Below are 10,137 nucleotides of genomic sequence, written 5' to 3'. Positions count from 1 at the left end.
GGGTAAATGGGTATGAAATGTTAGTACGGCAGAAATTTTTTGGGGGGTTGGTGCATTTCGGTATGTTCATACAAAAATAAAATAAAATATATATGTATTAATATATAGACATATATATGCATGTATGTATGTATGTATGTATGTATGTATACACACATATATGCATGTATGTATATACTGATACATATGCTAAACAAAACCATTACAAATTTCAAATTTTGAAACATAACATACTAATTTAAATTCTGTTTTCAATATCAAAAAGGTCAAACTAGAATCTCATTTAAGAATACGAAAAAGATCACTGTAGGTCTTAAGAATATCAAAAAGATCAAAACTAGAATCACTAAACATTTCAGCATCCAAAAACACAAACCCCAGATGAACCCAGAGGAGACAAATTTCAGAATCCGATTCTGGTAGATTTCATATACCCGGAATAGTCCAATAAATCCCTCGATTCAGCAACTTAGATGAAAACACTAAATGCGAAGCTTGTACCGTGAATGCACAATGAGCAAAATACCTCAACGTTAACTTAGTTTCAGTATTGTAGGGGAATGCTTCTCCAGACGAGCTTTAAAAAAAACAATTATTAAAACCTCAAGGAATCACATTTGGAAGAAAAGACATTTTGATTAAGATTTGAATGCAAATCTCCTGAAATCCGTTGTCAATGATCAGAGCCCAGAGGACATCTGAATAGAATTCTATAATGCTTTCCCTGTCATTCTAATACAAATCATCAAGGATTCAAGAAAAGATAAATTATAGAAAATCTCCAAATTTGGGATCATTTTCAGCAAACAGGTAGAAGAGAAGGATCTCCGGTTCTGGGATACAGGATGCTATAGGAATTACAAGAGGGGTGTATAAAATAAATCTCTTGAAGGAGAAGGGTCAACTAGTGGGGAGTATATTTGTAGGAGGACCTGCACCCAAAGTACTTTGCCCAAACTTTTTTACATTTATGATGTTTACTGGTAGAAAAGGAAACACAAACCAAAGAAAATCACTCAAACAGAAGATGGCACAAGCCCAAATAGATGCTACATGTGCAATGTCAAGGAAATAACAATATATCCCAACTGTTTCATTGGATATTGCTTTGCAAAACAAATGGAGACAATATATTGTGGACAAAAGGTAAACTATCAATCATACTGGTCATAACAGTGATTACTAAGGAGATGAAAGTGTAATGGAATGCAAAAATAGATATCATTTACGCTTTTAAGGCCATGGTCTTGTTGTGACCATTTCACACATCGCCCCATTTGAAATGGGGACCCCCTCTTTTTGCTCGTTTTTCGCTTGCCTTTCGCTTCGTTTTTTAGGGTTTTGTTAGTCAGTCAATTGTCTGGATTTAGGGTCAAGCCTTAGGGTTTTAATTGCCGTCTTTTCAGGCCAGAATCCAGTTAGTTTTGAGAGCTTTTTGAGCCTCCTTTCGTAGGATGCAATTTTGAATGCAATGAATTCGCCAAAATGGTCTATTTTCAATTGGAAATTTTGAGTGCAGAGCTTAAATTTGTCTAAGTGTTATATGAATTTTGTCCAATTGACTAATTTTGACCTTTTTGATTTTTGATCCTAGGCATTTGGAATGATTTGTTTTTGCCTTGTGAAGTGATTAAATGTGTGAAATCTTGATATTTTGGCTTGTAGGAGCAAGTTCGCTCCTGTCCCTCAGTGAAGGATCGGAGCTCGTTTTCAAATATCTTACTGTCTCTGCAGGATCAAGATGAAATTCGAATTGGAAGTAATAAAGAAAGGCGTGACCTTTCCGTTGAATATAAATTGAAGAATTTCATGAACATGGAAATGCCTCAAGGAGCAAAATCGCTCCTGTCCCTCAGTGAAGGACCGGAGCTACAAATCAAATATTGCTTTGTCCTTGCAAGACTTTTACGACTTGATGATTTGAAGAGGTCCAAGGAGATGTGTTTTGCCAAATGAATATAATTTGAAATGCCGTCGTGAAGGAGAATGACCCAAGATGCCAAAATCGCTCCTGTCCCTCAGTCAGGGACCAGGGCGAAATTCTTTGTAGCTCCCGTCCCTCTCCCAGGGACCAGAGCGAAATTCTTCATAAGGCAAAATTCGGGCAAAAATCAAGCAAGTTATAAGTTTGAAGGCAAGAAAGGAGGTGAGTTGAACCCGTTGAAGATAAATTGAAGATTATGAAACGTCAACAAGGGACTTAAATGCCCAAGTTCGCTCTTGTCCCTCAGGCAGGGACCAGAGCGATTTTTGTTTTAGACAAATTTCTTGCTAAGTTACAATCAATCCCAAGGCATGGATGAATGAAAGGAGGTACAACGGATCCGTTGAAGATAATTTTCGAAGATGATAAAGTGAGATGAAGCCCACAAGAGCAAGATCGCTCTTGTCCCTCTCCAAGGGACCAGGGCGATATGATGATTATATTGCCGTTCCTCCAAATTTAAGACACTCCAAGGCGAAGAACAAGGTGGCAAGGACGTTTCAAAGCATCTTCATCAAGCACAAAACATCAAAGGTCGCCAACATTGAAAGATTTGCACTATAATATCCCAGTTCGCTCCTGTCCCTCAGGAAGGGACCAGAGCGAAATTTGCATAAAGGCTCTAAATTTTGAAAATTGATCACGTTCCAAATGTCCAAGGGAATCAAAAGGACTTTATTTTATGCGATGAAGGCGATGGCAAGTTGAACAAAGTAAACACGAGCTCAAAATACCTAAGTTCGCTCCTGTCCCTCAGGAAGGGACCAGAGCGATATTAGTCATATTGGCTAAATCTCTCAAAAATCACGTGAGGTCAAGGTTTTTGCAGATCACACAAGGTCTAAGGCATCATAACAAGGTGATATGCAAAAGGGTTAAACGTTAAATGATCATCAAATTGAACAAAGAGGCTATATCGCTCCTGTCCCTCTCCAAGGGACCAGAGCGATTTGCATAGGATCCTTCATTTTCCTTCAAATGCATGTCAAGGCAAGTTTATACAAGATCAAGGACGTCCTTTAAGAGGCAATGAACGAGGAACCAAGGATGAAAGATGACGCATTTTGGCTAGAACACATGGATCGCTCCTGTCCCTCTCCAAGGGACAAGGGCGATGATCCTTCCAAACTCCTAAATGCCTTATAGAATTCAAGAAAAACAAGCGTGGGGTAAAGAAACAATGTTGTTTTTCGCCTTACAATGAAGAATAAAGATCAAAAGTTTGCAAATTTGAGCCAGGACACAGGGATCGCTCCTGTCCCTCTCCAAGGGACCAGGGCGATATTTGCTCAAGCACTCGTTATCCTTCGAAGATCATGACAAAATAAGTTGCAAAAGGTTTGAAACGTCTTTTGAAAGGTAATGAACAAGGAATCAAAACCAAGAACGAAGAATCTCACGTAAAGAATAGGGATCGCTCCTGTCCCTCTCTAAGGGACCAGGGCGATAATGGTCATGAGATGCATTCATTCGCACAAGCAAGACATTCAAGTTCGAAGGACCTAGCGAAAATGACAAAATCAACGTGGAGATCAAGACTTTGAACGTTAAAAGTGCAAGTATCGAGACAAGGTTGATGGATCACTCCTGTCCCTCAGTCAGGGACCAGGGCGATGAGGTACGTAATTTTCATCTTCAAAATTTGGCGCTCAAACACATTTCTTTAAATTTATTTTAAATGCTAAAATCAATGGATTGAAAATTTAATTTAAAATGGCATTTAATATTTGCGCTTGGTATTAATTAATTGTTTTGCCTTGTAAAAATCGAAATTGTTATATTAAAAAATGAAGGCATTTAATAATTAATTATTAATTTAATAAAAAATCAAAAGGAGCGCTTGGGTTGTGAGAGTCGGCCTTGTTATTTATTAAAAATCATTTAAATTGCCTTATTTAATTACCAAGTCGGCCTCAAGGAGAATATGAGGTGAGCGCTATAAAAGGGAGGTGAGAATCGTCATTTTCACATTATCATTTTCATCTCTTACATGCGATTTGAGGAAGACAAAGGGAGAAGTGCGAAATTGTGTTCAAGTGCGAATTTCATTTCAAGTTAGGAGGTGCGAATTTATATCCAAAGGAAGGCGCAAATATTATCCAAGGTGGTGCGAATCTAAAGTTTCATATTGTGCGAACTTGAAGAAGATATTAGAGACTACGTCAAGGACATATCAAAGGTGGCGATATTGATAAGAAAGACATTTATTTGAAGATCACGTTGAAACGTCAATTTTGCCTAGGCGATTTTCATTTGCGTTCTAGAGTTAGATCTCTCGTGAGGTATGGCGATTTGGTTTTATTGTTTTAAGTTTTAGATCGTCATAGCTTAAATTTTGAATTTTGAATTTTGAATTCCTAGCTCAATCGTTTTTTAGGAAATGATAACTCAAAGACTTATCATGAAGTTTCCTAAAATATTCTCTAATCTATGATTACATATTGTAAGATCTAGTTTTTCATTATGAAATGTTGTGTAGGTATGGCAACCCCAAAGGCGGGAGCATCCACCAGTCGTTCAGCTCTCATGAAAGAAGATCAGAGGACCGAAGAAGTGGAGACCAAGATCGTGTCTAAGTGGAGCAACATTGGAGATACCAACTTGGGTAACTTTAGCACGAAAAAATTTCGAGAGGTCCCTTACATTGGCAAGCCATCACCTGTCGCCCGGAGAATAATCGAGAGTGGCATCATTAAGGCGGCCGGCTTTCCTCCAGCTATTCAGTGCCATGAGTTGATGATCGAGTGTGCTCGTCACTATGATCCACAGTTCAGAACGATCGTGTCCAATGAGGGAAACACTTTGGCGTACCTTTCAGAGGAAGCTATAAGTGAAGCTTTCCATCTTCCAGAGCACAGGGACATGATATACAAGAGCATAGAAGGAGCCAGGTCAATGTACAAAGATGATCCAGATGCTTGTCTAAGCATAATTAATAAGAACTGGTTACTCAAGAGCCGTCCCCGTCTAAGCAAGATCCCGAACACACCGCACAGGATTGATTTCCAGGAGGAGTACAGAGATTTGATCACAATGCTCAACCGAGTTACAGGAGCCCCTCACGCCTTCTACTTTGAGAAGTGGATGTTTTACTTCATCCAGGTGATTGTTCAGGGAAAAGGTACGATACATTGGGCTAGGATGATTAGCCATTGCTTGGACGTACAGTTGAGGAGACTCAAGGCTACTAAGTCCTTCCACATGAGTTCATACGTCATCTATGCCTTGATCAGGAGTTTTGAGTACGCAGGACTACCTCACAGAGGAGTGATTGGAAGAGGACCCGGCGAGGTCAGAGCTTGTGATTCCTATGCCTACTTGCATCATCCGCCAGGAAGCAACTACAAGTTAGTTAATGATACCTTCACGATGAACATCACAAGGACGTTGCAAGGTGGAATTCACAACAGATTATCTCAAGATGCACAGGAATTGGTGAAGAGGTACGGTGCTTGGTTTATTCAGTTTCCGAAGTTCACTTATATTAGAGTGCATGGATGTCCTTTACCTCCATTCATGTTGCCAAGATATCCGACAGACAGAATTGTGTTACTTGAAGTAACAAGGCAGTTGGCAGAATATGCGAAGGCATTCAGACACAGACATGGGAATGGAATTCCAGTACCTATCATTTTGGGCAATTCAGTTGAGGTATGTCCTAATGCTTTAGCCATGGATGACGCAGAGAAGGAGTTAGCCTTGTATTCTTTTTCATCTTTTGCTTTAAGAGAAAGCTTTGATCCACATGGACATTTAGAGGAGACAGTCGGTAGGAAGTTTAAGCATAAGTGCCAAATCGAAGATTTTATGATGAATCTCTTAGATGATCTTGAAGTGAAACGAAAAATGCATTCTAGATTGCCTTTGGATTTCATCAGGAGATGCAGGATTTACAGAGTGGCCGACCAAGCACAGGACAGTGGCAGACATATCCAGTCATCCTATGATCGAGAAAGTAAAACAATAAGGTTGGATTGGAATGAGCCCGAGGTCGTGGATTTAGATGCTTTAATGGCTCCAGTTTTGTCTTGTACTCGCAGATGGGTTGACGTACAACATCAGAAGTTGAGAGAGCAAGGCATAGCTATGACTTTCACTTTGGAAGAGAGACCAGCCGAAGGTGGAGCTAGTGTGAGTGAAGGCAATCCTAATCCTAGAAATTCAGGTGAAGGTAACCTTCATGTGCTAGTGAGGGCAATCTCCATCCAAGAGGTTCGAAGAGGAAAGAGAGACCTGGACAGAGAGAATCTTCCAAGAAGAAACAAGAGGCCAACCGAGATCGTTCATCCGGTACATCTTCTAGACCAGAGAAGAGGACACTTCAAGTGGAAGAATCCCTGGAGTCGATGGTACAGAATGACGGGCAGGAAGAAGGACAGGCACAGCAAGGGTCACCAGATGGATCTCTCCAAGATTATGAGTTAGATGAAGATAAAGAAGACAATGAAATAACATCTCCTCCCAGACAAGAAGAAATAGTGCATAAAGAAATACAAGTTCAAGAGACAAGATCAGCTATCCCAGATTGGTTGAAGGAAAGATTAACCAAGGTGATCGTAGTGGAGGACGAGGACAATGCAATTGATTTAGAGAGCCTTGTTGGACGTTCACACGAAGTAACAGAAAAGAGGAAGGCTACCAAGATGTCCAAGATGATTCGAGATGAGACTGGATCCAGAAAACTGCAGATAGCTACACCGGCAGTAAACAAATATGAAGGTGAGATCTTAGCAGAGGAATATGATATACAGACATTTGAGCTAGGACCATCCACAGCAGAGCAGACATTGGATGATGCCACCGATTCATTTGAAGCATTGAAAGACAAGCTTAGAGAAGAAATGGAGAAGAATAGAAAGCTTGAGAGAGAGGTCGGTGCATGGAGGACATATTTCAGTCACATCAATGAACCTTTGGGACGTCAGGATCCAGCTAGATCACCAGTGCAGGCACTTCCACTTCAATCAATCAATGAGGCAGAAAGATTCAGGAATATGGTCCAGCGTACAAGTACTTGGATGGATAAATCTCATACAGTGGCCATAGAGTTTGTAACAACGATGATGAAGATTATTCATCAAGCTATCCAGGTTCTTGAGATAATCCACAATTTGATGATAACAGTAGCCGCATTTGCCCATACCAAAGATGTCATCATTCATGTCTTGAAAGTAATTAGACACACATCAAGGAAGGTCTTAGCGCAAGAAAAGATCATGGATGGAGGACCTCACAGTTTGCTTCAGTGGTCAACCTTACTCCATATGAAGAGTGTTCTCTTCGAGGACATCAATACTAAATGTAGCCAAGTTGAGGAGGTGATCAATCCTATCCAGGACAGAGTATTTGAGGTACTTCGTACCATTCTTGGCAGAAGGATCGAGGTCGAGACAGATGTGGATATGCAGGAATTAGAGGATAGAATCAAGGTCATCTTTTGCAAGGACGCTAATGTTACAGATGAGCAATATGATCAAATGTTTGCCACCATGCTCCTGATTGAAAGAACGAAGGAACTTGAACCTACTTGGGACACAGCTCTTCTAGATGCATTCGATCAGGTCATCCACTTGGAAGAGAGTATGAAGAATCTTCCCGAGATTCCAATTGCAGAAATCGAAGGAATCGTATCCAGATTCATTGCATATGCTAAAAAAGAACATTGGAAAGGGAATAAGATTCTAGATGAGAGGTTGTTATAGATGACATGGCATCTTATTTGTCATTGGTTTATGTCTCCTAGGTTTTTGTGCCAAATTTAATATTTGGCTATGCATTTAATATTGTTCAGTAAAAAGGAGGCCATTTGTAACAAACCCTAATTAGAGTTTAGGTGTCATGATCTTGACCGTTGATCTACTTTCAATCTAGACCTTTCATTGTACTTGAGGATGCTATTTATACCCTCATTTTTCATTTCATTTGTAATAGTTAGATATCAAAGAGTTTGTTGTATTAGAGAGATTAGAGCTAGAAGCAATTTTATTTTGTAGCAAGATTGAGTTTTGAGGAAAGGAATTCAAGCAATTGTTGTATATGATGACTTGAAAATCAATGAAATATTGAAGTTATGGTGTTTTGTTGCAACTTTCTTGGTTATCTTCATGGTTGTTCAATTCAATTGAATCATACTCAATCAAAGTAGTGTGTTAGTTTGAAGGACATAGTGTGAAACTTGATCTTTGGTAGGATTCGTAATCCAAACCACTAGCTTCTTGCTAATTGTAGGAACGCCTTGCGTGGTCGACTGGAGAATACCTTGAGTCCCTTAATCTTCAATCATTATGGTACCTTAGATATGTACCTTTGTGGTAGTATCTTTGATCTTTGATGTATTGAATATCATCTTGTTACCTTAGAAGATCGCATCAATTTCAATTGAGTTGTTATCTTATGGCAAAATTGAAGTTGGTTAAATCTTGCCAAGTCATGTCTACACGAAGTCATTCTTAGGGTTAGACTAGATTATACCCCTTGAAAACCTTACTCTTTTGTTATTTTTTGAAAGTTTCTTTAGTTTAGTAAAATCTTGAACTTTCGGAAGCGTAAGACCCCTTGAAGGATACAGCAAATCACATCATACCGCTGGAAGCTTGTCCACACGTAGAGACCCTACTAACCAAAACCTTGGAGTCTTCCTAACTGATCCTTTATGCGAATCTTCAGCAGTTAGAGACTTTATTCAAGAGAGGATAAGATGCCTAATGGTATTTTATTCTGTGTATGATGGTGTATAAAATACACGTCAACAGGTCTCAAGTTACATATTTTTGCCACTTTAGCTGTTAGGTCACTACCAAGTTAAAGACTATGTACTGTATGAGAGCACAAGCAGACTTTTCAATTTACCTTGAGGCATGCATACCCTACCCTCCTCCAATTTGGAACCTGTGCATCCTGTATGAAGCTCACAAGTCTTCACAGGCCTCCTCTATGAATAGCTTGGTTACCACATATGAAAGTGTCAATTTGTTCAAATGATCAAAAAAAAAAACTGGAAATCAAGAATGTTCAAAAAGGATTTAAAAGTATTCCTCTAGTGAGTGAAAAAAACAGACCAAAACAGGCAATTCTGTTTGGTGCAAAAAATCCAGGCCAAACACAATTTGAACCAGATTAAACCAGAGTTGGTAACTAAGATAAGTAAAGACTTCAACAGGGTTTATGTTGCAGTGAAAGAGCCATTACAGATATGAATCATAAGCTATCTCCACTCACGAGTAGGAAAAAATTAAGAGTGGGATTTTATTGAAAACTGTAAAAAATCAGAGAGATATGCCAGATGGACAACAAATAAGTTGAATTTTATCATTTGCAAGGAGATTAGAGATTGATGGTTTCTTATAAATTTTGGAATAGTAAAGAAAGTCAAGGAGTTAAAATCTTACCTACATTCCTCCTTATAATATTGAATTTCATATGCTTATTTATGGATTGACAATGAGTGAGTTATTCAAAATTTCTCTCTTGCAAAAATATTATAATTGGAAACTTGGATGGTTTCAAAAAGTTTTCAAAAGATATGTTAGTAAAGCAAAAACCCTTAGCCTTTCCTCCACACCTCCAAAGAATCTAAAAGGTTGAGCCCTTATTTGGGGCTAGTCTACAAGTAGGTCAAAGGTTCACTTGCAAAGGGGGCATATATGGATGTTTTCTTCTACATTTTGACAAGCTTTGAAAAAAAGTGATAAATCAAAAGCTAAGAAACTAATCTTTCCTGGAGCTTCCAAATAATGGTGAAGTTCAAACCCTTTTCTGTGACTGGACAATGAATAAGACAGTTTCTGGCTTCTAAAAGGATTATCAATGGATGGTTTCTTTGAAAGTTAGATGAGGTTTCAAATTGAAGACATGTAAGGCAAGCCAAATGATGTTAAATTTCAAGCCCTACAGCCCCGAAATATGCCAATCTCCAGATGTCAGTAAGCCTTTGTAGAAAGGCAGTTGGCTTCTAATTGTCGATAATGTTTCTAATAAGTAGATCAACAAGTATTGATTCTTATCAGACTGCATTAAGGAGCCCCAATCTTTTTTGAGGGATTATATATATATTCAAACAGCCATGTTACTGGTGGAACAATAAGGTGGCTAACACCAACAAGGGACGGAGATAAGTATTTAAGGAGTTTTATCTTAAGGAACATAAAGATGGT

This window comes from Cryptomeria japonica, chromosome 3 (assembly GCF_030272615.1).
Source record: "Cryptomeria japonica chromosome 3, Sugi_1.0, whole genome shotgun sequence".
Lineage (NCBI taxonomy): Eukaryota > Viridiplantae > Streptophyta > Pinopsida > Cupressales > Cupressaceae > Cryptomeria > Cryptomeria japonica.
This window is presented reverse-complemented; position numbering follows the sequence as displayed.